The following is a 25,966-nucleotide window of genomic DNA, read 5'->3' on the forward strand; positions in this document are numbered from 1 at the left end:
CAGGCTGTGCATTGTACTCTGCTCATCCATCACCCGCTCTGTCAACACAGGTCAACTAATCCTGCTCTTCGCGACCTCTGACCAGCACGCCGAAGGGAGGCAACGAAAATTCAAATGCACTGCTGAGGGAGACAGAATTGTTAAAGCTGCCTTTTCTTCTCACCGAGACAGGGTAAAACAAACTTCTAAATGCTATTAGAGAGCAAGCCTCCGTAAATAGGGAGAACCTGCTCTCTGAGTCTTCCCGTTTATGATTAATATGTTGTCAAGTCCTTCAAGTGCTTTCCCGTAATGCAGACATTTTATTTTTTATGGTTTTTTTTTTTTTTTCCCCTCCTAAAGATTCCTGCCTCAAATCAGTCACTCTATCTCAATATTTCATGGTTAAAAAATAATAACAACAAAAGCAAGCAGAGGCACAGCCCAACCCAGACAAAAGGGAATTGCAGTTGCACCAGATCAAAGCTGCCAGCTCTACAGAGGGAGCTGATTCCTCACTTTGCCAAGCACAAACAATAAAAATGTTGCTGCCTGAGTTAAAAGTGTGAGTGGTAAGGCAAGAAACACATGAAAGTTAAAGTGAAAGAAGAAGATAGGCCAAACTCTCAGACTAGTGTGTCTGGAGTAGGATTTTCACATACGTGTTTACTTCTAAGGCTTGGGGGCAACTCAACAGAAGAAAGTAGGCCAAAAAGGCTTTCATATTTGCAATAACAGTGATCTTATTCAAAATAATGCCGTTTCTCCTCATTCAGAGAAGTTTCAGTACTGGAATGGGTAAACTAAAATTATCGATACGCCCCAACATTTCTTATTCTTCTTCAGGACAATATTTTGAAAGGATGAACAGAAGAAATCACAAGTCTCATAAATAAACCAAGTGAAGACATCTCCTGTCTTAGGTGTCAAGGTAGTCACATGCGTAATGTTTTTACTGAAAAACTGAAACAGGTATTTAGAGCAAATTCAAAACATCTTCCCACTTCCTCTAGTTACTAACAATATAGTGGAAAAATGTACACATCCATTTGCATGTTTTGCTTGCAGGACCTATTACCATTTCTGTAAACAGAAGGTGAGATGTGGAAATTCCTTTGCATCGAAGAGAAACTGAGCACAGTAAACACAGGATAAACATTGCACATCATGTACTACAGTGCGTAGCAAGTTTACAAGAACCCTTCCAAAGATGCACAGTAGTGATTGCTGGTGATGAAAGGGAGGGACACCATTTTACAGAATAACATCAAGACAGAAGAAATTGACCCCAAAATGCAATAGCAGAGTATGTAAATGAAATGACCTGTTTTTGGCAAAACTGGTCCAACACTCTACCTTGCTCTTAAAAACTGTGTTTAAGAAGACTTATTTTGGAAGCTCTACAATTTTCATAACTCTCTCTCTTAGCAATTTTGCTTTTCAGCTTGTTAAGAGGGATTTGTTTTTCATGTGTGACTAGCAGCTTGTTAACCTATGGAACAAAAAAGCAAAACATTTAGGTGAAGCAAAAAGATACAAATGCAGTAGAAACTGAACCCAAAACATAGATGCTAAACCCCAAACCATTTGATGACTCCAAAAAAATGGATGTATTCCCACTCACTCATTTTCTCACATTGAAGTGGAGTGATTAGCCCCCAACACTGGCACACTTTTTTGGACCCCTGATGGCAGTTGGAAAGCAGGTTTTAAACACAGGCACAAGCTCCCAGCAAGATTGTAACTATTAATCTCCCTCAGAGAACATAGCACAACCCCAGAAAATGTATGTTGTAACCAAATTTTTGTTGCTAATGTGCAATTTTCTGATCTATCACCTGATATTTCTCCAAGACATAGCTCTTGATATGAAAAACTGGTGGAAATACAGTCCTTAGGCACAGTTCTATCTCACATATGTGCACACAGCTTGCCACTGATTTCAACAGGAGTCACATTTAAACAAATTTAAACTAAATGTTCAGCTTCTGGTAGTTCCCAAGATAAACACGAGCAGGCCCCTGTGGTGTGATAGCCGTTAATGCAAATGCACAGCTTTGTTGATATGTAAAACCTTCTAAGAGCCAGAAGCTGGTTATTCTTAGTCATCAAGATGAGATTTGAATCTTTGGGATGTTTGCCTAACCCTGTAGGCTTAATCCTTTCTGAGTTATGAATTATAATACTCCAGAAGTTGGTTAGAATTGATTGTGGATCATTGCAACATGTAAATTTGCTGGTCAGATTGTAGGTTGACCCTACATTTGAAAAATCATTAATAATGTAGTTACCAAAAATAGTAGCAGAATCCTGAATAGAAATATTTAGATGGCCACGAAGGCTTGGATTTGAAGGGTGAAAAGGCAGGAACTGATTAGCTTCACGCTAGAAAATTGAGTTCAAAGTCATCAGAAGTGCTCAGGACTGGAGGGTTTTTATTGCCAGGGCAGGAACAAGTGAGGAGCTGCTGAATGCAGCTGATATTCCATTGATAGCTAAGTAGGAGACATCCTTATAAAGCTGCACAAAGGAAGTTTAAATAGGTTTTCGCAATTCAGGCTGAAAGGCAATCTCACATAGAAAACATCTAGTTTTGTGCAATGGCCCTTTTTCAACTGATGGGTTGAGATCCTCTTGCACTTTCATTTTCTTTTGTTGTGTTGTTTTTTGTTTTTTGTTTTTTTTTTTTTTTTTTTTTCTAGGACACTTCCTGTTTAGGAAATGAAATGATATTCAAAACTGGGGGTTTACTGTAAGTGATTTCAATAATGTACTTCTCCTCCTGCCACAACCACAACTCCAGTCCCTGTCTCTCCAAAAATAATAATAATAATGAATGGTGAGTTCATGACATGTTACCTCGTGATGCCATTTGGCAGCAAGAAGGAAGAAACAGGAAAGTTGGCTCAAGACTATTATGGAGATAAATCTTGTTTGAGGATTTGTTTTACTACTTAAAACAATTGAAAAATACTTGCTTTAAGTATATTTCCCTTCTTTCCTCTATATCATTCTCACCCAAACAACACGGGGCTTATGAACTCTGTAAGAGTCCTTTTGAGACAATGCATAGCTCTGCCATGGTTACCAGAAAGGCATGCAGACACAGCCTTTGACTACTAGCAAGAAACCTAACATTTGACAACATTTGTTACATATATTACATATTTACATATTTATTTGTTCACCAACGTATTTGTTGTTGTTGTTGTTTTTACCCTGTAATTCACATTATACTCCTTTTTTACTACACTACAAAACCAGAAACCAAGATGTGTTTTCAGTCTCTTGTAGATTCCTAACTGAAGGGTCATACTTTTAAAAAAGATGATCTTATTTTCCAGATGTGAGGATTTTATATTAACCCAATCTGAGTATATTGTAAACAGAGCAAATAGATAGAATGAATGAAGAACTAAACTTCAAAAACATAATTATTAGGAAACATGGAAGAAAGGCTACAAATTCACAAAGAGTTGTTGATATGATCATGCACTGTTGTGAAAAGGAAAACAAAAAGACAATGTAAATAAATTCTATAGCAAATGCCTGATCTACCTCCACATTAAGGTTTTTCTTAGGTATTAAAGCCAGGCCCCTGTGCATACTGCAGTAACCTGGGAATGACATTTTCTTACTTTGTATAAATGATTGTGTAGAATTCAGAAATGAAAAAAGAGTTGATAAGCCATTGATTCCAAGGATCAATGTACAGCTGGAAGTAGCTATCATCTCAAGCTAAACAGCAAAACATTAATGATCCCTAGTGGTTAAGAGTTTCAAAGTAAATTTTCTTAAGTATAAGGGTGTAGACGCTGTTGTCCAGGGGAAAGTCCACTTCAGGAAACTTCCCTAGTTCTGGCTGTTTCCACTGCATGTGGTATTGCTCCCCCATAGATTTCTGAAGTTCCAATTCTTAGGGTAAATGAGGATGTTTCTCATTGTCAGTTGGAGTGAATTTATTCAGTATATTCACAGGGAATTTGATCTCCCATGCTGTTGACTCTCTAGTATAGAATCTGAGCTGAAGGCAGTATTTATTTATTTATTTTTCTCCCTGGTGTTCAGCACCACAAAACCATTTATGTGAACTTCTTGACAGAGAAAGGTTAACTGTTACATTTGATGATCTTAGAGGTCTTTGCCAACCTAAATGATTCTATGATTCTATGATTTCTTTACTACAACCACAACTTTGTGGAAACCAAACTTTTTTTTGTTTGTTTTTAATAAAATAATTTTTCTTACATTTGGCTTAAATATCCTTTTTCTGGCAAGAAACATTGATTTATTTACTGAGGAAGGATGTTATTGTGGAAAATATTTTATATAGGTAGCAGTGAAAATGAGCATATTTCATAATTTTTCTATTTAAATCCATTTTGTTTTGGTTTTGGTCCTTCCCCACCCCAATTCTGGCCTTTTGACCACAAATTGTGATTTGAAAGAGAAACTATTTTTCAAATGACCTCACAGGACCCAAACTTACTTTTAAAGATTCTCTCAATGTTTGTAAAATACTTTGAGATTTTTTTGGAGGATGATAACAATGTAAATTCACATAATTTGGGTTAAAGTAAGACAGAAGAAGAAAAGATACGATGTATTTTTAATCAAACTGCCTGGATTCTTTTTTTGCATAACTTGCTCATCTTATAACATGAAAATACAGGGGAACTGAATGATCAAGCAACTCCCCATTAAAAAAAAAATGCAAATAACCCATTTTTAATTTAAAAGATAAGCTAATTAAAAATAATGGCTGTGGACAGTTCCTGACAAAGCACTTCAAAAACAAGAACCACGTATTTCATGAGACTTCAGTGTTTTTTAATTAAGATGATTTTTCATTTCCCCTTTCTTGGACTGTGATAATAAAAAGCTCAATTGGAAACCAAGCAGTTTTTTCCCATGGAGAAGTATAAAGAAGCAAAACTGATGTTGCCCCTAAGTGTGAAGAGAATAAAAATTCTAGACAGCTCCACTTAGCTTTAAAAGCTGCCCCCAGATTTTTAATCAAGTGAAATAGAGAGGAAAACTCAATGCCAGTGGTCAGCTTTACCACTGATGGTGAGCAAAATCTCCCTGCTTTACTGTTGGGTACTTCAACCTCCACTTCAGTAGCACTTGCAGCTCTGCTTTTTGTCCAAAAAACATTCCTTTTGCTCATCTTAACTATATGACCCTCTTCCCTTCTCTCTAATGGTATCTTCTGACTGCGATTCTTCAAGAACAAAAGAGCTGTCACCCACTGTGATGTCAACAGTGGAGACATCTGATCAAAACACAGAAATACAGATATTTCTAACTTCAGTTAATAACTATGTCAGGCTACTCTATCCTGTCAGTAGAGTGTACCTTCCTTTTGCTTCCTTACATCCGTAACGGTACAGAAACTGGTAGCCCAGGGTTACCTAGAGTAGGGCTGTGTATAGAATAGCCGAAGATAGATAGACGTCCTTTGGCAGTCCTAAAACGAAGGAAATTTAGGAGCCCCTATAAAATAATGAGCAATGTTTGGGTGTGGATTTACCACTGGAAGAGTCATAGGATACCAGTGCACTCTATCTTGTCCCATCAGCATTGTCAGTGTTCCACCGAGGCTTGGCTTGGTGTGATGGGACTCAGCCCTCTCTTCCTCCACTAAGGCAAGCTGCAGCATCCAGTTCTGCTATTTGCAAATCTGATTCTCAGACTGGATATATCAAAATGCTATGGCCCTCTTGAACTACTCTGGAGATATTAAGCAGTGTAAATGACCAGCTGAGGTAGATCTACACCTGTTTTCTGCCAGCATACTGGTGCAAAGAAGATAAAGTACACTAATCTGGACCCTTGTGTCCATCGTGCTGTTTTCCAAAGATAGTGAGGTAGAAGAGCAGACAGATTTCAGCAAACAGACACAAACACAAGAACATGACATCCACCTGACCCACGCAGGATTAGAAGGTACACACTTCTTGGAAATGTTGTCTTAGCGGTCATAGTCTTAACAAGAGGAGGTAATGGGGACAAAAGAGCATGCGTGTGGGACTGCAGAACACTGATGCAGTTTTTGATAGGGAAGAGGTACCAGGTATTAGGGGAGGAATGCGTGCAGAGAACCTAAAGGGCAGAGCAGCCCCCGACGGGTGAGAACCACATCCTTCCAGCCTAAATTATTTTGCGATTCGATGATAATTTGCCTTTCCTGTGCATCTGTGCAGTCCAACCACTTTGTTTTACAGCTGTTTAGACTAGATTTTAATAACTGTAATACCACATTGAGAAGTCATCACCTATTTCTAATTCTGACCTACCTAAGACTTACAGCCATGCTGTAAGAACCCACAGTCTGAAGAAAATAAGACATTATTTACCATCTGCCCTCCTTGCCCTGAAAAACACAAATTTATAAGTCTCTATCCCTTTTTGGTTTTATAACCATATATTACCAAGGGGTGAGAAAAATCCCCTCGTGCACTGGAAAGGTGGGTTTCATGAGTAATCAGGAAACCTTTGTAGGCTTGTAAAATGTGAGAGGCATACCTTTTCAGCTCATAGGTCATATATTATGAATAGAGCCCACAGTCATTATACAATCAAATTTTATAGACTTTAACTCACTCCTTGAAAGCAACCTAAAGCTTTTAAAATGTGGAGCCTCCAAGAAAAACAATTCTAGAGTATCTGAAGATGCTTGCAGGGCTGTTAAGGAATTCATTCAAGGTGTGTTTCTTGCTGCAAAATTTATCAAGTTGAGAGAAATACGTGCCTTCAGTTTTCAATCAGAATATTTAGCGGTACTAACACTTTTCCAACACTAATACAGAGTCTTTAGAAAAAGCCAGCCTAAACCATTTTCCCTTCTTGGAATGTAAGAAAAGCTGACTTATTTTAAGTTTATTTTTACCAATTTAATCTTCCAAAGTTCAAAGTTTGTTTTTTGCTGTATTTTTTAAGGCAGAAACCCAGTCTCTACAGGATTATGGTCAAATATGCACAACATCAGTGTACACCTGGAAGCCATTAAGACCTGTATTTCAAATCCTCCTGCAAGGAGCAGGGGGGAGAATCCATTCTCCCCTTGCTCAATGTTGACACCCTGTTTCTATTAGGGTAACCTTGAGCCAGAGGTGTTCAAAATAAGGAGTTAAACTGCAAACAAACACATTATAAAGAACTCTGCAGTACTGCTCCAGGGCAGGGTCAGAGGCCAATTATGTCAGTCTGAGATAGAGAAAGACAGAAACCTCATAAAAAAACAGAAAGCTCTCAAGGAATAATGCGAAATCATTCAGGGATGTTTAAACGTGAATATTTAACTTTAAAATGTTCAGGAATATTTTTTCTTCTTTTGATCATGTTCATTTAAAAATATTTACTTGAGGTTAAAACATAAGCTAAATTATTTATTCTTCCACAGTCATTCTCTTGAAATTTAGGCTTATTTCCATGGAGTGTTTGGATTTCTTTTTAAAAAACAGAAATGCTAATATGATTTAGAACTCCTTTTTCTATATATATATATTTCCTGGTAAATTGTGACTTGATATAGATATGAAATGCCAGATTGTTGGAAGCAAAACAGAAATTGCACTGTGAACTGCTATACCAGCTGGTAACCACATTTTCTAGAAAATCTGTGGGCAGGCTGTCTTGACAAAACAGAATGGGAGCTAAAATTGTTGCTATTTTTGTGTGATAAGTAGATAACCGAAAAGGCAAAACACAACAATTTCACTTCAGAAATGTTAGCTTTCTAACTATTAATATTTCTTTCTCTCTTTACATTGGCTTTGCCAGAAAAATACTTTGCTCACTCTTTTTAGCGCACATATGCGTATGTCTACAAAATGGACTTTTCGTATTTTATTCATCTCCTTTCAAGCAAGGCACAGTACCCCAATGCAAGATTGTAAAGAAATGAAGGGATGGCTGCTAAGCTCAACTTTCATACTTGCAAGACAGAATCTTTTTTTGGAAATTATATTGATTTTAATAAGAAACACCACAGCGCTGCTGCCACGTTGAACTTATGTGTGTTTATTATATGAACAACTTGATTACTTTTTTAGTATAAAAATCTGAGTACTCCATTCACAAAGCAAGCAGCCTTTTGTTTCCTTTTAAAACAGTTGAGATGTAAAATGGTCCCCAAAAGGCTGGCACTGTACTTGCCATAGCATGCAAAAAAAAACCCTCAGCTAACCAACCTGCAACTCACACACATGAAACTAAACCAAACATTTAATGCGGGTGGGAAGAGCGCACTTTTTACCTAGGAAAAGGAACCACTTCAAGAAGCGGTCCGACCTCTGCTCCGTGCAGCATCAGCACAGCCGAGTGAGCACCCTCGAAATGGCAAATACAGGAGAGAAAACAAGTCTGGGCCGTAAGCAGCTGTCTAGCCATCACTCCCGGGTCACGTCCAGGTAAACAGCGACAGACTTTTGGTACTTGGAGGCAGGTGGTGGTGCTGTGATAAATCGTGTTTGTCCAGGTGCAACGCCAGACGTGAGTTTTGCTGTTTTTTCTTCCAAAAACAGTAAGGCAGCACTGAGGGCACTGCTCCTGCAGGGCTTGCATGCCATCCTCACCCTGCTCTGATCACTCTTGAGGCTTTAAGTTTGCTGGGGAAAAGCCTCATTCATTTTAAATAACATGGAGAAAAGCCTAAAAGCCTAAATGTGCTACCCCTGGTAGCACAGTAGATTTGCTGGGTCTACTTCTCCCCCAGCAAAGCCAGATGGCTGAACAGGGCGAGAGAGCAATGTTTGCCTCCTAAGCATGATTTCATTATTATTACAACTTAAAGAACTGATTGTGAAGAACACAAGTGTCAGGGCTCAGACCATATGCAGCCACTGCTGGAAGCACCGTGAAAAAGTGATGAAGGATGAAGCAGAGCAGAACTCGTGAGGCGGAGACAAACCTAGGTTGCAACTGATACACTTATACCCTGGAAGTGTAAATAAATGTTAGATGCCAAGGGATTTTGTTCCAGAGGTCTCATATGGATTTTACAAATGAAAAGAGTAAGAGATCATCATCTTTGCTGTTCTATATGTACGTATAGAAACCACACCATTAAACAGCATGTATTTGTATGAATTTTCTTTCTTTGCAGCACATAATCCTGTCAATGCATAGCACCTTGTCCAGGTACCAAAAATGACTGCAAAATATGTCAGGGCAAAATGTTTCCTTGCCATGCACACATAGGGAATAATAGGAACACAGAGCAAGCAAAGAGCACTGGGGTCTCTCCTGATGTCCCAAGAGTGGCCGAGAGCAGAGGGGGGACTGACCCCATGTGAAGGCATGGACATGGGGGCCCAGTGACAACTCAGCTGAGGCCTGATGGATTTCCTGCTTGTTCTCAGGGCCGCTTAGTTTTGTATTTCTCCCATCTCAAATTACGATTCAGATTTTGAGAAAAATGGCAAACAATGAGGTAAGTGTGCTGGTGTGCGCGCTGCAGAACCCAGACGTTTCTGAGGGCAGCCTCAGCACGGAGACATTTTGCACTGGGTTAGCAAAGAAAAGATTCTTTGAAAGAAAAAACTTCGAAGGGCATCAGGAGCAAAATCCCCTCCTGTTCAGCACTTACCTCTGGGACATATGAATACAGAAAATAACTGAAGTAGCATTATCCAGTGGTCTTAAGTGACTGAACAGCATTTAAGCAACCACCAGACTTCTGCCTTGACTGTTTTCCCAAGCCTAGAGCCCTAAACATCAGTTTAAACCACTGTCAAAAGCCAGGCATATATAAACTTATAGTATGTCATTTAGAGTTTAGCTCCATGTATTTAATTACGCATAAAGTTAGTGCGCTAGTGTGTTTTAGTTGAAATTATAATGACAGGCAAAACTCTCTCTAGCATTTAATACAATCAAGCAAATGTTTTCCTTCTGAAAGTGCCCTGGGAGGTAGGGAGAGTAGGTTAACTGAGGTACTTAGAAATTGAAAAGCCCATGTAGAGTATCACCAAATATATTTTGAGTTGCCTAAGAGATATACCTTATTCTACCAGCTAAATCTTAAACTCTTAGAAATCAGAAACACCTGCAGTGTGTGTCTCAATGCTATATTTATTTGTCTGTGAATATTTATAAGCATTTAAGCTACTAATGTTGTTGGCATTGTTAAATCTTGATTGTGAAGTTTGTAAATATTCAAAAGAAGCAGATGTTTACTAATCCCATTTACCTTTAAGGGAAAAAAATGTAAAACTAGAACGAAAGCAGATTGTTAAACTGTTTTCCCAACAGAAACAACCAAAATAAATTACTGCAATCTGAAGACTATAAAGAGTGACTTCAAAGGTCAAAGGATTAAAGACAGTCTAAACCATGAAATGCATTTTATTAGATTAATAAAACATATGATTTTGCTAACTTAATTACATGAACAAATTAGCTGGAAAGGAACTTCAGAGCTTGCCATCCCAAATTAACGCCGGCTATAGAGAAGGTGCAGCAGCAACTGCCCTGCTCTCAGCTAGCTTACATGCTTTTATCTTCGCACAGAGCCAGTTCAGAAGTAACGAGCAAAGGGAACAGCGAGGAGCATCCTCAGGAGCCACGGGGCTGCTGCAGCAGTGGTGTGGGAGCAGAGCCCACATGGCTGCACCGGTGCCAGGGCAATTGAGGGGCTTCAAAGAACTTCCCCTGCCCGGGGACCGCGCTGCAGAGTGGGCTCAGCCCCTGCCAAAGAGGCCCATGCTTGGCTTCCCTGAAACCAAAACACTAATTCAGCTCTCTGTTCATCTGTTTTAAATCATGCTTTTAAGTGTATTTATGTGATAAAGAATTGAAGTTGTTTCTTTTGGCTGTCTAAATAATTGGGACACTCTCCTTTTCAAATAGATTGACGGTTAAGTACAACAAGAACATTGAAAAGTGAATTTTGGCTCACAGCACCTTGGATTGGCTTAACTCTTTCAGAGCTTAATAGTGGCTTTTTTCAAAGGCAGGTTTCTCAAGGCAATGTGAGCTTTCCAGGGCCCTATCCTGTTCCCACACAAGTCAGGAAAAACCTCATTTAATGTGATCTTAAAAAGACTGTTGTAGCATGACCGTTTTACACAAGCACAGAAATCATTTTCAGATAAAAGACTGCGTTACTCCATTTATAAAGAAACTGCACCCCTGAATCAGCGACTGAAAAAGCTATCATTTATTGTCTCAACAGATGTGGAGAAGCCTAAGGAAAAAAGCACACCTTTTAGAGCGGGCTAGCAACTCCACTGCAGTCAGGCAGAGCTGTTAGCAGACAGCAGCAGAGAGAAATCGGGTAGTGCTACATTTTGCAAGACCGTTCTCATTATCTTTACAAAAGTTCAGATTCACTTGGCTCATTCACCTGCCCAGATACAGCTGGAAGGAGCAAGTGCCTCCACAGATCCTTCTGCTGTGACATTAAACATGACAAGGTTATCATTTAATACAAAGTCACTGAAGAACTGATTTATGGCTTTGAGGGGCTGGGCTCTCTTCCCCAATATTCTGCAATTTGCCTGGACAACACTATTCAGAAAAAAACCTTTAAAATTTCTTCAGTAGAGAAACTCAATGCTGCTAATTCCAATAAAATAAGTGCAAATTTATCATCCTGCTCAAGAGCAGTCCCTTACAGATCCAGTTTTCTACTCACCATTCGAGATTTACATAGGGGAACAAACCAAAAAAAAAGTGAAGCTTTTGTTATTTTTATTTATTATTTGTTCCTTAAACTATCACTATCTTGTGATAATGAAATATCATTTCACTTCCATAGCATCATCACCATGTGCTCTCTCCGTTAGCAGCCCCTCAGAATTCATTAGGTTTCTGTCTAGTAAGACGTGATAAAATGATTCAACACTGACTAAAAACTAGGGATTTGTGATGTTTCTATATGAGGGAATGCTTTGAAAGGTCTTCCTGGAGGCTATTTTAATTTACATGTAAAGCCCCATACAAAACCAGGCTTTTTTTTTTTTTTCTCCTTGTTTTCTTTCTTTTTTTCCTTAATAAAATCCTAATTTGTCATCAGCTTTGGTCAGGAGAGATGTACACGATTCCAACATTTTTAATTTTCAAGGTCACATTGCTCAAATCATAAAGGAAAAGCTCTCTTGGTTTGTGCAGCATCAGCTGAACATGGAAACAAATAGCTAGATCTAGAAACAATTTCATCCTGATTTATTGAGGACTTGAGTTTTTTGGTTTTGTCTTACCTAAAGAAAAGTAAAACAAAACAAAGAGCAAAACCTTTATTTAAAAAACAAACAAAAAAAAAAAAAAACGAACACAAAAAAAAAACAATCAAAAACAAAAACAAAAGAAGTGTGATGGCACAAGACATTTCTTACTTCTGCAGTGTCATCTGGATCTACTTCATCTACTTCCCAGTGAGGAGCAACCTTGGACAGTCAAGTCCAGAGCCAGGAAGACCTCCCAGTGAGGCACCCCAGATGCTCTCTAACAACAGAGCACCCCACAGCAAAACAGAATGTAAGGGCCCCTTGCTGCTCAGAACAACATGGGCATGCAGATCTCCCTCATTAATGTCAAACCCCATCTCTAGCTGTCCCTACCAAGTCTTGTTTCTGCCTTCAACCACCCCTGAGTCAGCTGTATACACAAGCCCAGACTCAGCCAGGTAGCCACCAAAAAGTGTATGTTTTGCTGCCCTACACCACAACGCGCAGCAGTACCTACTTTTGCTAATGGTTGCCCTTAGGGGACTGAGAAGACCATATTAATAGTAATTCACGTTGGGATGCTCTGAATCAGCAAGACTCATAACAAAATGAAAATAGCAGCAGCTTTGCATCATTACAACTCTACCCCTTGTGGATTTTGTGCTAGTGGCAATCTCCCTGTGCTGGCGCAGACTAAAATATTCCCCTCTTAATACCATCTTTCCTCTCTCCAACTCCTACACTCAAAGAAAGCTGAGTTTAATAAGTAGAACTACTTTCCTATTTTAATGAATGCATACAAAGCATATTTATATGAATACTAAATCTTAGAGGTTTAACATCAAGTTTTCTTATTGTAGAACCCACACTTTACTATCTATACACTTGATAGTATAAGCATCCTTTGAGGAAACAAGTGCAAGTCAGAGCACCAGCAAAAGCAACAATCCCTACTATTTAATGTATTAGCTCTACTAAGGATCTTTGTCCTCTCCAAAAGGCTAAAAATTGGGATATCAGTCACTGATAAAACACAAACCAGCATTAGTGCTTCACACGAGAACTGCAAGATCCTTGCTCACACTCCTTTGGTATAAATCATGCAAGGGTTTCTTTGTCAAGCCAGCAAGATGCTAACCTTGTTTATCTGTGAATGCAAAACACGGCTCCCCATCCAGCAGAGCCCCTCTGACCTTTGTGGGGAACCCAAGTTCTCGCCATGCAGCATAACAATGCCACCTTTGTGCAGCCAGCATCAAGCCATGGGAGTCAGGATTTACTGCACTGGCAATTTAATCATAACCTTCATACTTTGTGGCTTATTCAGTTCACATTTTAAAACAAAATATATAAAATGACAGAACTTTTTCCCTGCTTCACGTATCTGTTAGCTGATACTCATTATCACTCACTTTCCAAAGATTTCTTTTTAGTACAAACATGGAAATGAAAACCCTGGAAACAAAATGAACAGAATGCTTGCTCTGTTAACAAAAAGTGAAGGATATAACTTAAAAAGTTTTCTCTGAATTGACTTTTTGTATCCCATGCAAGAAAAGCTAGTTGTACTTAATATCCTAAGTATTTCTATGCCCACATTCAATCAATCTACAGAGAGCAAAAGTTACAAACCTTTTAACATTTGAAAACAGGTATTAGAACAGCAATTTTCTAACCTTTATTCATTGCAGGTGCAGGCCTTCTACTTATTTAAGATGCATTTTAAAAGGAGATTTACAAATAGCTAGAGCAGTGACTCCAAACTGCAGAAGGCCCTAATATGGCAAAGATAACATGCAAGCACAGAGTATTACAGTTCTGTTCCTGAAATGAGCTGAAAACCTATGATCCAATTAAATCAATAGAAAACACAGCTGCTTGAGTACTCTAGGGCCCAAGCTGTAAATCTGAGCACTGAACACGACCTCTGTTTTTTCCCCTAAGGGGGTTACCTGCTTATCCACGGGCTGTAGGGGTGGCGTGTGCTGGGGCAGTTCGCACACGCATGCGCACTGTCAAGCCATGCTCAGCCTGGCAGCTTGGCTCAGAGGGGTCGTGTGAACGCCTCCTTTCACTTTTAGTCCCATGTGGTTTCACACCTCGACCCCACAAGTTCACTTTGAACTTCAGGTTCAAATGAATGAAAAAAAAAAAAATCCCAACACAAAAGGCGGTCAAAACCGCTGTTTATTGTGAGAACCCAGCATTACTGTCTATCAGATGATTTCAAATGAAAGATATAAATTAATCTTATCTTTTCAATGAATGTTTTCATGAAACAAACTTTTCACAAAAACTTTTCACGAAAACAGAATACTGCTACTCGCTCCTTAGTTTCAGTACACAAGTCTCTTGATACCACCATCGTGTTTTTTCATCTGCTTACTACTGATTATATACATGTATATATACAACTATTAAGTTCAATATCATGACTTTTCAAATGTACTCAGTACATACACCTACAGTGAGACTATTTTTTAAAATTTAATAGGCCTATAATATGCCTGTGCTGGACTTACAAACAAACCTAAACCAATGTTATGCTAGGTCAGTCTGTGTCTTGCACATGGTTGTATAGTTACATCCATGTTTGTGAGACTGGGAAAGGAATGACATTTATAAGCAACTAAATGGTGTGATAAACTTGGTGTCCCTCCCTTGACTGATGTTCAAATTCAAGTCTATCCTTTGTTCCCTGTGTCAGAAGAAACTTTATAATCATTTTGTTTTTCCAGCAAAACACATAGGGGATGACTGATAACAGCCATTTATTTTGTCTCAGGTTACACGTATTTGGCTAGGGCTTAACCCTACTGAATTCCAAGTAGTTTTAGCCTTTTAGCATAACAAAGTTTTCAACTGTCTTGGAGTCAGTTATATTTTGGTATTCTTAAATGCTGCCCTGATAATGGCAAAAGCACCAGGCTGATTGGTTCATGTAGTTCAGAATAATAACACACTTTTGCAAGTGAATGCAAAGCTTTAACTGGAGCCTGAAACTTGTATTTCTGCATCTAATAGATGGATTCAGTTTGGGGATTGCATAGGAAAAAAAAATCAGTCACTTGAACAGAGAAACTGCCACAGGATATGTAACCAGTCATCTTCAGGAAAACACAAATACCTGTCCTCTATCAAAATAAACTCATAAACCAAAAGCAAGGCAAATGGATACATCTGTATCCATAGATTGCTGTGCTAATCTATGAAACTAAAACTTTCAAAAAAATCAAGACCTCCTCCCATACATAGCTGCCATTGGAGAATTTGTTTCAGCCTTTGCATTCAATATACACTTGCCACATATTGATTTCTTTCCTTCAAAGCTAATCTTTTGACTTTCTCACTGTAAAGAAGAAACATTGTCAGACTGATTATGAGGAAGCTCACTAACAGCTCCTGCATTTGATGCTCTGGCTATAATGTTGTACAAAATCTAATGTCATAAGTCCTGGATCATGTACAAATACAGAAAACAGCATCAAAGATGCAGCTTTTCCCCAGGTATTCATCTTTCAGCTTGCAGAAGACTCATTCATTTCAAAACACACTAGAACAACTGACTGGCTGCACTGAAGCCCATAACTGCCTTTTTATATATAAGCCTTTATACTACGTTATTGAATGTCTTGAAACATTTTAAAGTTTTATTATACTGTTTGAAATCAACAAGGCAATTAGTGAGGCTTGAGACTGTGTACTGGTCAATCAAAATTGCTGTCAATAGTACTTTGTGAAAATCGATGGATGTCTTGGGTTTATGGGCCAAGGGAGTGTGTGCCCATACACATACCTTTTCATTTTTATAACTACAGCTTAGGTTTTAAGGAAAAGTCCATATTCCCCAAATTAACTTTTAACACTGTTTTCTGATATAAAAATACAACAGAGAGACAGGAAATGGAAATGCTTAGACCTGAAAATAGATAATATAGGTAGAGAAGTATATTTTTTTTTTTTTCCCCAAAGCGGCAAGAGACAAAGAAATTAAATTTCTTATATTTATTGAGGCCTTTCTTCTCTTAGGATATCAAAGAGGCTGAAAAGTATCAACTAAGTCCAAAACAGCTATGAAAAGTCCTATGTGCTATTGAAGTGAAAAGCAGCTATAAGTCTTCTACCCAGAACACCAGAGTCAAAGCTGAAGGTGCAATGACAGGTTTTGCACTTCTGGCCACAGGCTCCTAACAGATTTTTGGAGAACTGGTGTCTGCAAAATAAAAGAAAGAAAGAAAAAAAAAAGAAAAGAAAAAAGAAAAAGAAAAAAAAAAAAAGGAAAAAAAAGAAAAACATAATGACATGGAGGACTTCATACATGTCTTATGTGCATGAGCAGACATAAATAAGCATGTAAGCATACGTTTCCTGGGCCTTTCAATATGTGCAGGAGATACCTGTAATCAATGCGACTGCCACATGCAGCTATCTGGCTTTTGGGAGATGACATATGTTCCTAATTTGTATCCTGCATAACCAGAAGATGTGTTTACTGCTACAAAATCAGGTTAACATTTACAGAGCATAATTATCTTCAAAAAATGACTTTGCCATAACTTTCAACATACTCAGAATAGACTGGAAAAGAAATGAGGACTGCTGTGTCTTATTAAAGTTAACATTTTATTGAGCAGGTGGAAACAAAAGTCAGCTGTCTGTCATTAGCATCTTTCTTTTTCGCTCTGACCTGTACTGGAAAGGGGTGTATTCTACCAACTGAGTAAAAAATTTGTTCTTTTTGTTTGTACTCTGGTGAAATTCTGGTTAAAAGTTCTGTTTCACAATAGTACAGATCAAAACCAGAAACATGTGGCTGTCTTACAGGCTACAGAACTTCCCTACTAAGGTTTCTAGCCAAAGTTTACAAAATCAAGCTGAGACTAGTCAAACTGAAGCACATCATAACAGCAAAACGTTAAATGTGAAATTAAATGACAAATAAGTAATCTAACAAGACAATCACAACACCACCTCTGCTTTTCAGAGTCACATCTAGCTATAATTTATGGCATACATATTTTCACAATTTGATGCAACATTTACATTAGTTTAATCAAGCACTTTCAGAGTGCTTGGTTCATTACTTGCATGGCACTATATCAATTGCACTTTACTTACTTTCCTAATCAAAGGATATCTGAATTCTTTGGACTGGACAAATGGGTATAGATTTTACAGGAACTGAACAAACTAAATGCATATGCATTATTTTAACTGAAGCATTTATATTCTCTCATAGCTGTGATTTCTAATCCAACTGGCTAATATTACTCACTGAAAAATCACATTATAGAACACTAATTTAAAGGGATAATAAACACATAACAATAAAAAGCAATGTTCTAAGCTCTTGCCATGCTGATAAAGCTGTAATTCAGTCAAGTTCATTCCTGGACATGGAAGTAAGCCATTCCTATTTGTCAAAATGATAAAAACCTTATTAAGATCCATTGATTCCAGTGAGATTTAAATACAAGTATAGGTTCTGGATAGATTAAAGGTAAACACAGTCCTGAACTAGATCCCAAAGACATACACAATAATGATGCCAGAACTCCAGTGTTACTTCAACTATTCTCTGTTTAAAGCTCTTTCAGTGAAATCTTGTCATTTTTCTGTGTGCAAAGCCTTAAGCTTATATATAGACTTTTTAAAATTATTATTTCCTTTCATTATAGAAATGTCCTGTATTTTCCAGTAATTACAAATTATCATAAATTCACTTTACAAGGAAACTTGTGAACACTCTGGTTGACACATATCTGCAGAGACTATTGGGAAAATTCTTCCTGACTCTGCTCTGTCCTTATGTACATGTACAAAATATACTTTAAAAGTCATATATATATATATTATATTCAGTGAAAAATCCATGAAATCTACTTCAGCTAGCTTAGTCATCTACCCTATATTCTGCATCCAAGCTCAGTGTGTGAATGTGCCATATTCAGAGTGGGAGACACTAGAGATGAGACGCAGCACAGGCAGGTCTGTCCTACGATTCCAGGAAAATGCCTGTTGTTTCCAATGCTAGCAAAATTTGTTTTCCAGTCCTAAATCTTGGTTTGGCAGGTGAAACAACAAGGAGTTTGTGAGAGCATGATCTAGGAGCACCATCCCAGGCCACTTTCAGCTTTTCAGTTTACCTTGGTAATTAGAAATATTAGAACTCGGCCTTTCCGAGTTCTAATGCTGCCATGTCCAGATTGAGTCAAACAGCCTCCATTTTAATGAGTGAGCAATGAGAAGATGTACAAATGCCAAACAGATTATGATGAACACAGAAAGGCAAAACTGTTCTTCTATTTTTGTAGGAAAGTTACGTGTATCTGCTTTTTCCCCCCATGAGAATTTGCAGGTGAAAGTCTTCAAGGCAGAAGAAATTCAAACTATTTTGCCGTTCATCTTAGCTTCTGAATATTTTGCTCTTAAAATGTTTTTGAGACACGTGCAACCCTGTGCCAGAGAATTGCTATTTTTCACATAGACCAGCAAATACAGCTTTGAGTAAAACACCAGAAAAGGAGGGGGGCAGAGTGAACAGATTTTACCCCCAGTACAAAAGATTAATATAATTAATGAATTACTAAAAATCATTATTAAAAATAATAGTATTTGTTTTGTAGCTCCATATGGCATCTTTTTATACTTAATGCTGGTGTTGGTAGGCAGCATTTAGAAGCTTTATTGTTTCAATGGCAAAGGTAAAGAGGCTAATTCCTCTTTAACAAGGGGTTCTCCCCCTTGTCCCCTTTCTCCCCCCCTCCTTTTTGGCTCAACCTAAATTTCTAACACTACCTTATGAAATGTAGTATACAGCTTTTAATTGTGCCCAGAGGCAATACAACTTCAGAGAGGGTTTGGAGCAACTGGCAGAGGATTTGCAGAACAGCTGTGTTCCGGGAACATGTGCAGCGCGGTGCAACAGCCCCGTCAGCACCTGCACCCGCTTAGCGCGCCTGCCCCCGCTGCCACGCACACTCCACATCTGGGATTAATCACCGCTTTTAAAGGAATTAATACTCTTAACGTTTTTATTTTATTATACCTGTAGGAACATGATGCTATATTAAAATCTGCAGCTTATAAGTAGTATTTTGTTCGAGCCAGAGTTACCGGGGGGGAATAAAACCTCCCTTTGCTTTGCCAAGAATGAATTGTTTTAATATCCCAACATTCAATATTATTTATTATTAAAGTCGAGCACTGCTTTGTTGAGTAACTGGTTTTCTCGTGCTCTAGCCTCCTTTTCCCCACTGAACTCTATCTCACAGTTTCAACATTTGTTGGAAATAAACCCTCGCAGTTCCCCCCACCTCCCCACTCAGTGTACTCTATTCATGTTGGGAGGTTCAGAAAAAGTCCTTTAAAAACGTGATATTATTTAAATGTCACTCAGTTCCAACAGCAGTATTTGCTTACATAATTTAGACAGCACAGAACCCTATTCATGCATGACTTATGCTACATTAACCATTTAAGATAGATTTTCATGTTAATTCTACAGGGGAGGAATCATATTAGATTTGCCCATTTTGTGTAACTTATAATGGAATTCAGCAACACAAGCCCTGTAGATTATACTGATGGGGTCTAGAGAGGCGAGATGAAAAGAAGGGGAGGGAAATCAGCTCTGTTGTTAATTCAGTAAAATACACAAATTTCTCAGAAGTCAGACACCTCAGTGAACACTTTTAAGGCAAAACCATAAAGATTTGCCATTGGCATTTGGGAGCACACTAGAATTCTGTTTTAATAGTTTCTCCAAAGCAAGTTAATCCCAAAAACTGATGTACCAAAATCCAAAAGCAACAGAAAAATACAATGTTAATACTTCCTTCATTGTACTACAGAGCCAAAAAGGCATAGTGTTAAATCTTGTCTCGCAACATTTTACACTAAGAATGTTTTGGTTGGTTAAGTATCAAAGATTTCTGTCTTGAAACCCATCATTTAGCTAAGAATTAGAACAGATAAATATATCCCCCCAAACCTTACAGGATAAATATCATCCCAGGTTTCTCAGTACGTATTTACTTAGTTTTAATAGTTACCCTGCACAACTATTTATGGCATGAAGTATTCTAAAAATCAAGCTAAGGAATACAACATCCAAAACCAGTGTGAATTTAATGTTCTGGGATTTATTTTCCCAACAGTAGCTACAAGACATCCTTTTGTGTTCCATCATTGAGTGGCTTACATTTGTTCTACCTATCTGGAATTGTTTAGTGGCAAAATACATCTCAAGGAAAAGCCATATTGCTCATAGCCACTGTTAAGGATAGTTTTTCTCATCACTGAGAATGGGCCAAACTCAGCAGAATTTTACTCCCATTTAATTGTGTTGGGAACCCTCTTCTTGAATTAGATGTACTGCAGTACAATACTAATAGTTTTTTTGGCTAACTATGCCCAACATCTTTGCAGTCAAATGTCTACAGACTTGTTCTTGATTGCTCTTCCTTCGTAGCAGATTTCTCTATTTCTGTCCAAGTGCACAGTGAAATTATAATGACTGTAGCCTAAAGATCTACATGCTTAATTAAATACGTGCAATCCTATTTTGAGATTTACCATAACCTGCTTGAATATTATGTACATTACATATTTTAACAAGGAAGACGAAAAAAATGGAAAACCTTGCTGCTCCAGCCCACGCTTCTTTCTTCTCCTCTTTTCTCTCCCCTTCCTCACCTCAAAACAGCATCCAGGAAAAAATACACCCAATTCCATAGGATCCCACTGCAAGTTTTGTTGGGATTCACTCCTTTTAGTAGAGGCAGTGAATGCGTTTTTAAACTTACTTGGTATTTCTTTATTATTTTATCACAGTTTTATCAGAGGCATGACAGATGTGTGTTAATTTGAGCCTTATCAGTTCCTGTCACCCTGATTTTAATGGAGCTGAACAAGTTCATACGCCACTACCCAACTCATTGAGAAATCATAATCAGGGTGATTTATGAAACGGGCAAATCCAAATCTTCTACTGAACCTGCCATCCAGCCATAACAAAAACCTAAACAAGTCAGGTATTGCTGTCCTTAGAAGCTAAGTAAGTGGAGGGGAAAAAAAAGAAAAAAAAAGAAAAAAAGTATTGAGGCAACAAGAGACTCAACTAAATGAGTAAAGCAAATGAACACTAGCACAATTTCAGATTTGGAGCCTCAATACATGGCCTGTGCAGAATGTTAATTTCCTATCCCTTACCATAAAACAAAACCTCTTGGGCAAAGCCTGTGAGGATATGCTATGAATAGGCTAGGTGTAATTTTAAGGACTGATGACTGGGGATGTGGGCAAAGGGATGAACAGAAGCACAAGTCAAGCATTGCTGTTTTTTTTTCCCCAAAGTCTACTATGCTTTTTTTTTTTTTTTTTTTTTTTTTTGGGGGTGTGCTGGGGGTAGGGACTGTGGTGATGGATGTCTTTAAATATTTTCCTCCCTGATGAGTGAATGCACAGTTAGAAAGCTGGCCCTGCTCTGAGCGGGAGGATGGATGAGGTGACCTCCAGAGGTCCCCTCCAGTCTAAATTTTTCTATGACTCTAATCAAAACCCTCAAGAGATGCTGAATCTGGCGATGCCAAACATATCCAGGAAATGTAAAATTAGAACTGATTACCAAGACGTTTGTAAACCAGAACCCTCTGATGCCATTATATGGTCATCTAATACTTGGACAGAAGCCTTTGCTGCCTGAAAAGTGCTGGATGGAGCAGACTAATTTCAAAACACTATTTATTGCACTGCCAGCTTTTCCCTATGGAAAATAAAATTGCAGAGATCTTGGGAACTGGTAAAACTGCCAAGCTGAAAGTCAGGTTATGAATTTAGAAAACAGTAAAAAAAAAAAAACAAAAACAAAAAAAAACAGCAGTAATTAGATGGTAAATTGAGAACTAAAACTGCATCTCAGAACTGTGGGAATAGATTACAACATTAGTAAAGAACAATGATTTCAGAAGTACTAAAGGGGTGTAGGAGCCTATACCTTGATACTAAAATAAGAACCTTGGTCCTCAAGTCCTAAGAATAGGCTTGCACTAGGAATTTATGTCAGTGTAAAAAAGTTGTCTTTGGACTTTTTTTCTTCTCCTTTTTTATTTTTATTTTTAAGAGCTTAACATTTAGGCTATGCCCTACTTGGCAATTAAGCATTTTGCTGCTAAATAATTTTGGCACTTTTGGAAATTTTAACAAAAAATAAGATGACAGCAGATTGGTTAATAAAATATTTAGAAAACCAAGTAAGATCCAGGAATAACTATATGATTTGTTTCCCTCCAGGGAAAGGTGATTCACATCTACTTCCATTTATGAAAATCCTGTGACTAAATTTTGATGTAAAAGATCAGATTTGTTTAGAGGAAGAAAAAAAAAAAAAAAAAGTAAGCTCGTTCCTCAGAATAAAGCTCATAAAAATCCCGAGCAGCCCAGGCTGCAGACCTAAAGACCCCACAGGACCAGGAGAGCCACACATCATATAAGAGAAGACAAAACCTGTAACAGCCAGACCACTATGCTCCCCAGTGTTACCAATGCTCCTTCCAATCTACAAGGCTTTAATTGTACTACGTATCGTACTGTTTCCATATGACAACGTTGATCTAGCCTCCATTATCTACTTGGCAGCAGATATGACTTCCCAACAAGAGTGACTATATGTATCCTGGAACTAGATGAGGTCAGATTTACTTGGTATTAACCAAGACATTTCTCAAAGCCACGTTTGTGGAAGCAGTAAATGAAGGCTGAAAAAAAAATAGCAGTGTGAAGAATTTACCTTTGTTTAAAAGCAGAGTGGTAGGGCCCCTGTGAACTTTGTGCTATTAATTTGTCAACGCATTTCCATACCACAAGTCCTTGTTACACATTACTAGTGTCATCTCCCAAAACCTTTCTATGCTGTGTGAAACAGAAGGAGGTATGGCAGCAAGGAGAGAAGCAAGTTTTGCAGGAATGTGTACTCAGTCCTGACTCAGGTATTTTACTCTATCCTAAATAGAAGATGTTGATTCATCATAATTTTCCCCTTATACAATAGCTGCTATGTAGCCAAACTGAGATATCTGTCACTGTTTTAGGGTCTACTTAGCCTGACCTTGTAATTATTGAAAGCATGGGTGCTATTTATGATTAAGACAAAATCTGTGCGATACTTATGTTCCTTGATGCTCTGGAGCCATTCCACAACTCCATGATTTTTTCCACTCTACAAAAGCAATTTTACAAACACTCACACGCTTCGTGATTGTCGCAATTTCTGCCAGAGAGAGACCATGCCTGGTCCTGTGCCAAACAGGGCTTAAACATACTCAAGGGCTTCAAAGAGAAATGCACACAATGCTATTGATGTTAGCCTCTCACTCTAATAAATGCCTAAATTCACAGCATTAAAAATAACCAATTGAGGGTTTTTATTTGCCACCTCCCCCAGCAGTGATCCCAAGATCTGAGTTAAAAGAACAGTACAACTCTTGCTTCTGCATGGCATTCAGTGTGCTCAAAGTCACAACATGATTTTCATTAGGGGAGAAATGTTTGGAAAATTGTTCTATGAAGTCCATAAATCTGAAGATAAATGATGAAAATGAAACTTCCTATGAAATGCCCCAGCGTTCGTTTTATTTAATATTCTCCATTGGTGAAAATAAATTAAAAATGAACAAGACTTGTTTATGCCTGCCTTACACTGTTCTCTGTGTTTGAATAGCAACTGCATATTAATTTATCAGGATCCCATAAATTATAATTAGCCAGGAGGATTAACAACATAAATCCTTGAATTTAAAACCAACCTGCCCTACTCTCTCTTCCCTTAGCCCTAAAGTGAAAAGGAGCCATAAAACCCATCACCGCTGTTTGATCCATTAAGCTCCTGAGACACTCTTATTTCAGCTCAGCTACCAGAAGTAGATTCTTTGCAAAATCTTTTTTAAAGTTTAAAGTTATAGCAGCTTTCCTGGAAGCCAGAGAGACTGTGCACAGGAAAGGCCCAGCCTGAACATGGTAGATGACTCTTGCTCTTTCCACTGCATCACTAGCTGACACCAGGGAGGCTTCTCAGTATGCAGGAAATGGGCAAACGATCTTACTCGTAAAATAGGTGAGACACGGAGATAGCATTTCCTAAGCACACCTTTGTGAAGACAAAAGGAAAATGTAACTAAGAGTGTGTGTGCATTCAGTGTGCACACAGGTTTGGTAGGAGCAAAAGTGGTCTGTGGGTGAACCAGAGGCACTGGAATTAGGGTGCTCCCCTTTGGATAACTTTAATATCCTTAGACATCACTTAAGGACAAAACAATGAACGTCCCTATGTACACGTGTCATCTAGGAAACTGCTCTTATACTAGCTATCCCAAATAACTTAGAGTGCTTTGGCAGAAATGCATAACCCATTCATAAATATAATGAGGAACTTCAATCACAAATATGAACTTTAAAACCCAATTCCTTCCCCCTCACGCCTGAAAGATTTAAGAGACTGTTGCAAAATACTGGATAGTAACAAGGTCAGGACTTCCAGTGCCTTTAACGCTGGGGTTCTGTGAGGTGGGACAAGGCAGCATGGCATGCACCCACACAACTGCAGTCCCTGGGAGAACACCCCAATGCACAAGGAGGATAGACCTGTCAAAATCACTCTGTTAAACATTGATATACATTTAGTTTGAAATAATAGGTAAATAACGAAGAAAATGAGCTGTTTTCTTCAGGTTTTATTGTCAGTAACTTTGCAAAGGCCAGCTGCAGCGTGAACAACCCCCAAAAAAACCTTCAGCAGGCATCATAATTTGTACCAGGACTTGCTTTTTTGTTGTTGTTGATTTTTCTTTAAATTCCTTTAACGAATTCAAACAATTTAGGAGATACCAATCCATTACGGTCATCACAGCAATGCTGCACACAGGGACACGGGGGTCCAGCCATGCATCAGCACGCACACATCTGGCACTGCCTGATTCAAGTGGCCAAGCAGCACACTGCCAGCGATTTGCCCCCTGGGTAGGAAAAGCACATTTTAAAAGCCTCCCCAACAGCCTAACCCTCCACTAGCCTGAGCCTCCTGGCCCTACAAAATGGTGCTGAGCCACAAAGGGAGAAAGCTGAGAAAAAGGACAGACAAAAACCAGCCGCTGAAAAATGGGCAAGGAGGAAGTGAAATGGCAATGTCAGAGAGGGCAGCCTGGGCCTGCAAGGGATGGGATTAGGAACAGTAGAAAGCAATGAGGTTCAGAGCTAGGGCTGGCATTTTTTGCCACCCCAGCACTAACAGATCACCAGACTGGGCCATGCTCAGCTGATCCCACACACATCTCTCGAGCAGTGCAAACCCCGCAACTTGGGTTCACAGAGCAAACCTCTCACAATACTGTTGACTGAGCCTCTTTTTTTCTCCCCTCCTCTTCATGATTAATGTTTCAGGGTCTGAAAAAATACAGGGGCAGCACTTTTTGAGCTTGATGAAAGTTATCCAGGGAAAGGCCGCATCAGGCACGCATTCAGGACGTGCAGACGAGGTGGCTCAGATCCGCGTGCAATAGACCCCTGCGCACAGCCCACGTTGGACAAGCTGAACATGACATGGAGCATTTCTGCTTGCTGCACACAGCTGATATTTATCACAGCTCCTTTCAGATGCTTATCCCCACACTTGGGAGCTGACTGAGAGCACGAACGAGGGTAACACCCAGGTGGAGTGAGGGCCCACAGGTGCCAAGGGAAGATTTTTGTCCAATAAACCAGGACATCACCTGGTTTTGAGAGATGGGACAAACCTCAGGAAAATGAGCTTCTGTCGGACT

The 25,966-nt window shown here is 38.7% G+C and overlaps 1 protein-coding gene across 1 annotated transcript in view; it reads right to left on the reverse strand.

Moving 5' to 3' along the window:
• WWOX (WW domain containing oxidoreductase) overlaps positions 1–25,966 on the reverse strand; it is a 509,171-nt gene that overhangs the window by 45,578 nt on the left and 437,627 nt on the right. The gene's annotated exons all lie outside the window — the stretch shown is intronic.

The sequence above is a fragment of the Anas platyrhynchos genome, chromosome 12 (assembly GCF_047663525.1).
Source record: "Anas platyrhynchos isolate ZD024472 breed Pekin duck chromosome 12, IASCAAS_PekinDuck_T2T, whole genome shotgun sequence".
Taxonomy (NCBI): domain Eukaryota; kingdom Metazoa; phylum Chordata; class Aves; order Anseriformes; family Anatidae; genus Anas; species Anas platyrhynchos.